The following is a 6,000-nucleotide window of genomic DNA, read 5'->3' as shown; positions in this document are numbered from 1 at the left end:
TTTTGCCTTCATGTCCAGCTTCTGGGCTTCCCAGAGATATCTTCATGATATCTCTGGGAAATAGATGTTAAATTACCTAGGTCTTCAGTCAAGTCCTGACTTCGTAATGGTTGATATGAATTAGTTAGTTATAATCAACCCTGTTCATGCTTCTTCTAAACTCAGGGCTTACTCCCTAGTAAGTATGCAGTGTAAACACCGCAGTTGTAAATAGTAGAACACAATCCTATACATGTCTATTTACAACTGGTTCCCACTGCACTGCAGAAATAAGGAATGGAATGGATCCTGTTTATAAGCATATCTCTCTGTCTCTTTTACTTGACAGTCCTAATAACATTAATCCATATGGACAGTAATATTTCTCTAAGCCAATAAAATGCTTTTTGGAGAATGCTAATTTGGATTTTGCAGTAGTGCCAGAACTGAATTTGGCCATTGGTTTTCAGACATTGTTGTTTGAGATCTATAATTCCATGTTGGATTGCTTTTTAGAATCACTGATTGCATCATTCTTCATACGTACAAACAGTGAATCTCTAGGGTAGTGCTGAATACACTTTCCTCCACCGGCAGAGGTTTAATCACAATATATTTAAAAAAGGTTGCTATAAAGCGACAGATTCCAAAAAGGAGTGATACTTCTTTTAAAAGTTTTGTTTTGTTTCAGATGGCGCTGAAGTTTGATGTTCATCTGATGATGGGGAGGAGGAACTAATGTTTGGGATTTTCTCTGCCTGGTTTGATGCTAATCCGTGCTTCTAGTCTCCCTTTGTGAGCATCTCGGATAAAAGCACATTGAGAGTTTCTTTTTCAATGAAGACCTGCCTGTGTGAAGAGAGTGAGTGCTCTAATTCCTGTCTCACTCTGGGGATTGTTATTTTATTCCAATGATCAGGAAAGAGAGAGCGAGAGAAAAATCACCAGCCCAGCAATAATGCAGGAGGCCTAAAGGTAAAGACAAGAAAATAAAGCACATTTATGATCTCTGCACATCTAAGTTCTGATCCTAGTTTTTCAAGTGGGCTTTCCAAAAACAAAAGTGGGAGAAAAGCATCCTAGATGCTGAATGGGAAGGTCTAGTCATTTTTCTCTCCTCAGCACTCCTGACGCTATACAGTAAAAGCTGTTTCCAGGGATTACGCTCTGCACACTCTTCTGCTTAGTAACAACCCATTTCCTCAGCTGAGAGAGGAGATACTTATTTGTGCACCTCTCTTAAAGTGCCTGCTTTCTAGAGAGAACAGGTAAGCAAACATGAAAAGTATAACTGTTTGTTTTCCTAAATAAATAACATATTCTAGCAGCCGTTTGCAAGGAGGTTGGCATAAGCACTTCCCGCTTCTGGTCAGAACAGCTGTCTGTCAGTTGTGATTCATGGTCGGTAAACAGGCAGGGAGAGGTTATTTTTCTGGCGTGTGCTTCATGTTAAGTTTAGGTAGCCATTCCAAAGGGAAATGCTGGGATGGTAATGCCAATAATATAGTTAAGGCTTAGAAGCTGCCAGGATCTGGGATGGAATAGTTGTGTATCAGTGGATGAGTGTTTGTATTTTGACAATGTGCAGCTTTGCAGTTATCAAGTATCATGCTTGGTTAACCAACCCAGGGTAACTGAAGGTCAGCAGTATCCCATGAGATTAAAGGCATTCAAACAGCAAGATGCAAACATATTTGTTGTGAACCAAAAACAAGATAAACAAGTGTGTGTGTGTGTGTGTGTGTGTGTTGGTGGGGGGCAATTTGTCTAATGCAGTAACTGCATAGATCTATGATTTGCTGTACTTGTGCCATTAACAATCAGTCAGCTTTTTGCCTTTGGTATTTTCCTATCTGAAATGCTTCCTCTAGAAGGCCTGAAGGTCACAGTAACCTGTGTGTTTAATTATCCAGATGCATTGATTGATTCGGATATACAGACTAATTCAGATGTTTGGTGACCGTATTATCAAAACACCTCCACCTTATCTTAGGGCAGCCGTTATTAATAAATAATAAATAATTAACCCTGCCCTTAAAACAACAACAACAATTGAACAATACAGCTTTGGCATAGTTGACAGTATTGTAAAAAGCAGCCATTTGCTGTAGGGGTTTTTTTTTTTTTTTTTTTTGCAGGGGGTAAAGTTAACATTTCAAAAAAGTTGTTATTTTCATTTGCTGCATATGCTTGGATTCTATTAGCTTACACATATGCAATATGGGTTAAGAAACATATCATATATTGATGCAGAAGTGTAGAAATGCAGAAAATACATCATCAAGAAAGGAAGCAAAAAAGGATGCCTGATTGCATTAAATTTGTATATGCTAGTCAATCATGCCTACCCCAGACTAAATGGAGGAACAAACAATACATCATTGCTGTTTGTCCACTACTGAAGCTGTTGGCTTTGTTTAGTGACTCTCTGGTCCCTAGCTCCTGTGGCCTTCATAATTTTAAAAATCAAACATTGCCAGCCCTGTTATACTCACGTAACATGAAAAGCTTTCAGCTTTTGATCATGGGTATCTAGCACATAGATCATAGCTTGGAAGTAACATGTCACAAGTAATTATGTTATCTACTTTTTGGCATAATGGGGGCATCATGATATTTCTCCTCCCCAACTGGAAATAGCCTTTTAAAATATTAGTGTGAAACAGATAACATATATTCATTATTTCTTCACCTTATTACTTGGGGTTGTGATTAAAAGATTTTAAGACATTTTGAATTTTTTTTTAAAAAAAGTGATGTTATTTTTTATTTTTTAATGAGAGAAAATTTAGGAAAAGATGGAGCAAATTAACTTAAGGCAATGGCAATAGTACCGTAATGAAACTCTTTTGGTAACTGTGGATGGGGAGCAGCTTTCTAAAAAGTAACTTTCCAGGCAATGATGGAGGCTCATCTAGACTATGTGCTGTGCTTCTATGAAATAATCAGATACAGTGTGAGCATAAGAAGGGACAGGTGTATGATCCTTCTGCCTATATTCTTGCACAGGAAAAATGTGTAAGTTCTCAAACAGACCCATGCGTTGCCTCAGACATCTGAGCTGTGGAGAAATGTCAAAAGAAGAAAATGAAAGCTGATAGTATTCAACCCTTGGAATATGCATGTATGGCATATTCTACTGCACCCTTCCTGTCAAGCTGTAGTGATGTTGAATCAGCCCAAAGCCAAGTGCTTTATCTTTCTTGGTTTGTGGCTTAGGCTCTGTTGTTTGCTGTCTACTGGATCGTACACTCCAGCTTTTCACAGATGAACAAGCAACGTGTGTCCAAGCAACATCAGAGTGTGGTCAAGAAGGCAAAATTTATTAATGGAGAAAATACATAAGATAGGAGAGGCTGAAGCAGTTTGCCTTTGCCTAATTCGACTGGGAAGGGCAAGATTTTGCCCCTCTGTTCTCCTCTCCCCCTTACTGAGTCAATTGAGTGCAAGCTACCTTTATATTATGAACTCAGTCTGTAACAACTGAAACAAACTGAGGACAAAGGGGGAAGTGGGAGAAAGAGAAATAAACCGGGACATTTTAAAAGCAACTGAAAAAGTGGGACAACAGATGATTAAGTGAGATTGGCCTTGCCAGATCAGGGCACTTGGAGAGTATGCTGGCTTTGTGAGGTTGCACAACTGGACTGCCTTGGTGAAATCCTTTGAACACTTTGAAACTCTCTATCTGGAAATAAACACTTAAGGCCAAGCTTAGAGGTGATTGAAAAGGGCTGCAAGAATATTACTGTTTTTACTCAGTAGTTCTGTTGCCTTCTAGTTTGATGCCTTTGCTATGGTTCTACGAACCCTTCAGCTGTCCCTGTTTAGCAGGGACAGTCCAGATTAATCCTCTGCCATCACACTTTTTCACCTGATTTTAGAACATCCCAGTTTCTCTCTCTTTCTCCCACTTCTCTCTTTGTCCTCAGTTTATTTTTAATGGTGAGAACTGAGTTCAAAATGCAAAAGCAGTTTATATTCAAGTAACTCAGCAGAGAAGAGGAGAGAAGGAGTGGAATGTTGCCCTTCCCTGTAGACTCAGGCAAAAGCAAACCGATGCAGCTTCTCTTGGCTTGTGTGTTCTTCCTCATTAATAATGTCTGCCATCTTGACTACATGTGGATGTTGCTTGCCCATGTGTGTTCCAGTTTTCGTTTGTGAAATCTTGGAGGGTATGGTTCTATTGTTGTTTTATCCTAGCTTGTTGATTATTTCATAATATTGTTTATTCTAAGATCTTTCCCTTCCTGCAAAACTGGCAGCAGGTGGGGGCAATACTAGGTCATTCACATTAATCATAAAATGTAACCACATTTGCATACTTTTGGAGGGATTTTGTGCAACATTTAATTCTTAGAAAATTCCACTAATGGCCACAGATTTAAATTTAAAATGTGCTGAGTGGGAAATTATCCTATTTTAAATTAAATTAAATTAAATTAAAACTGTACTGTTTTAACTGATATATCTTTGTGCCTCACAACCCACAATATAGCTTTCCCATTAGACCATTGATTCTTAACCTTTTTTGTGTCATGGATCCCATTTGATAAAAAAAAAAAGCTATGGACCCCCTTCTTGTAACATGATCAGAATGTTGATTGTATGTGGAAAGGATATGAGTTGCTAAAAGCCACAGCAAAGAAGATTTAATCAATATTTTAATAATATCACTTGACAAAAGAAAACTCAAAACATTTTGAAAAGGAAAGAAACTAAGGGGAAAAAATGCACTCAGATCATGGACCTCCTGCAGCTTATTCCTGGACTCCTTGGGGTACTATGGGCCCCAAGTTAAGAATGTCTGCTTTAGATCGTTGTGTGGAATGATCATACAACATGAAGAACTGATGACAAGAAAATATATATAGGGTGATGGCTGTACAGGTCTGTAGTACTGTTTTCAGTTGAAGCACAAAGGAGAAGATTAAAATAGATGCAGTCTTTTGATCTTTGCACAACAGAGTTCTTGTAGTCAATGTGCATATGATTTTTAGAGCAAAAACATTGGAGGGATCAACATTTATACATGTTGTTGTCTGTCTTGAAAACATGACCATCACAAAAGCTAGCCACTTTTGTGCACCTCTGCAACTGGTCATCAAAGGGCAACAGAAATCGCAGAGATGCGCTTAGATGCAGTTCCAAAACAACAACAATAACAACAACAAAAAAACCAAACAAATTCACGCGAATAGTCAGGAATGTGTGACCAAGGATATTCACATAGTTTCAGTGAAAACCTAAACGTGTAGATTAGCCCCAACCTGATAGTCATGATAGCTGTATACTCCCTGTAGTGTCAGAGGCATCATGCCTATGGTTACAGATTGGTAGGCAACATGAGTAGGAGGATGCTGTTGTATCTATATCCTACTTATGGGGTTCCCTTGGCATTGGGTAGGCCTCTGTGGGAATGTAATGTTGGACTAGTAAGCATTTGGTGTCATCCTGCAGGGCTCTTGTATCTTCTGAGATACACTACTTTGAACATAGAAATTCATTTTTAGCTTTTGGGAAATAATGGGAGATTTAAAAATAATGGTGCAAAATAAAATAAAAACAGCTTTACTTTTGCACATCACCCAGAACTGAATATGAACAGCTTTATTTTTGTGCCATTCTTTTTCAATCACCCTGAATTATCCGCAGGAAAAATGTGGTTCTATTCCCTTTCTTCACCAAGACACCTTGAATGAAAAGAAGGCAACTCATTTGTAAACCATAGGTCTGTGCTGTTTTCGCAGTGAACTGCAGTGATGTTGTTATTGTATGGAGGGCATAAATTTAAAATTAAAACTTGCCATGTTGAAGACTTCATGGTTGGTTACAAACTTTGACTTCCATGCAACTTTAAACAGCACACAGAAATGACCAGCCCCACAACCTAATAATTTCTGTTCCATTGCATTGCCAAGGCAGGCAACTCATAAAGAGCAAATACTAGTCACATCTCCTGAGAATACTATTCTGTATATATGCGTGTGTGTAGCAGCAAACACTAGGCTTGTCAGCATC

The 6,000-nt window shown here is 38.5% G+C and overlaps 1 protein-coding gene across 2 annotated transcripts in view; it reads left to right on the top strand.

The window, feature by feature from the left end:
* Window positions 1-1,196: 1,196 nt before the first annotated feature.
* Window positions 1,197-6,000, top strand: part of TRIM66 (tripartite motif containing 66) — a 63,310-nt gene continuing 58,506 nt past the window's right edge. For both annotated transcript variants that reach the window (XM_089523460.1, XM_089523459.1), the window contains exon 1: window positions 1,197-1,247. The gene's annotated coding sequence lies outside the window, so the exon portion shown is untranslated. The remainder of the gene's footprint in view (window positions 1,248-6,000) is intronic.

This window comes from Sceloporus occidentalis, unplaced genomic scaffold (assembly GCF_023333645.1).
Source record: "Sceloporus occidentalis isolate IW3139 unplaced genomic scaffold, rSceOcc1.0.p SCAF_4, whole genome shotgun sequence".
In the NCBI taxonomy this organism is placed as follows: domain Eukaryota; kingdom Metazoa; phylum Chordata; class Lepidosauria; order Squamata; family Phrynosomatidae; genus Sceloporus; species Sceloporus occidentalis.
The sequence above is the reverse complement of the archived record's forward strand: the minus strand, read 5'-3'. Positions and strand labels throughout refer to the sequence as shown.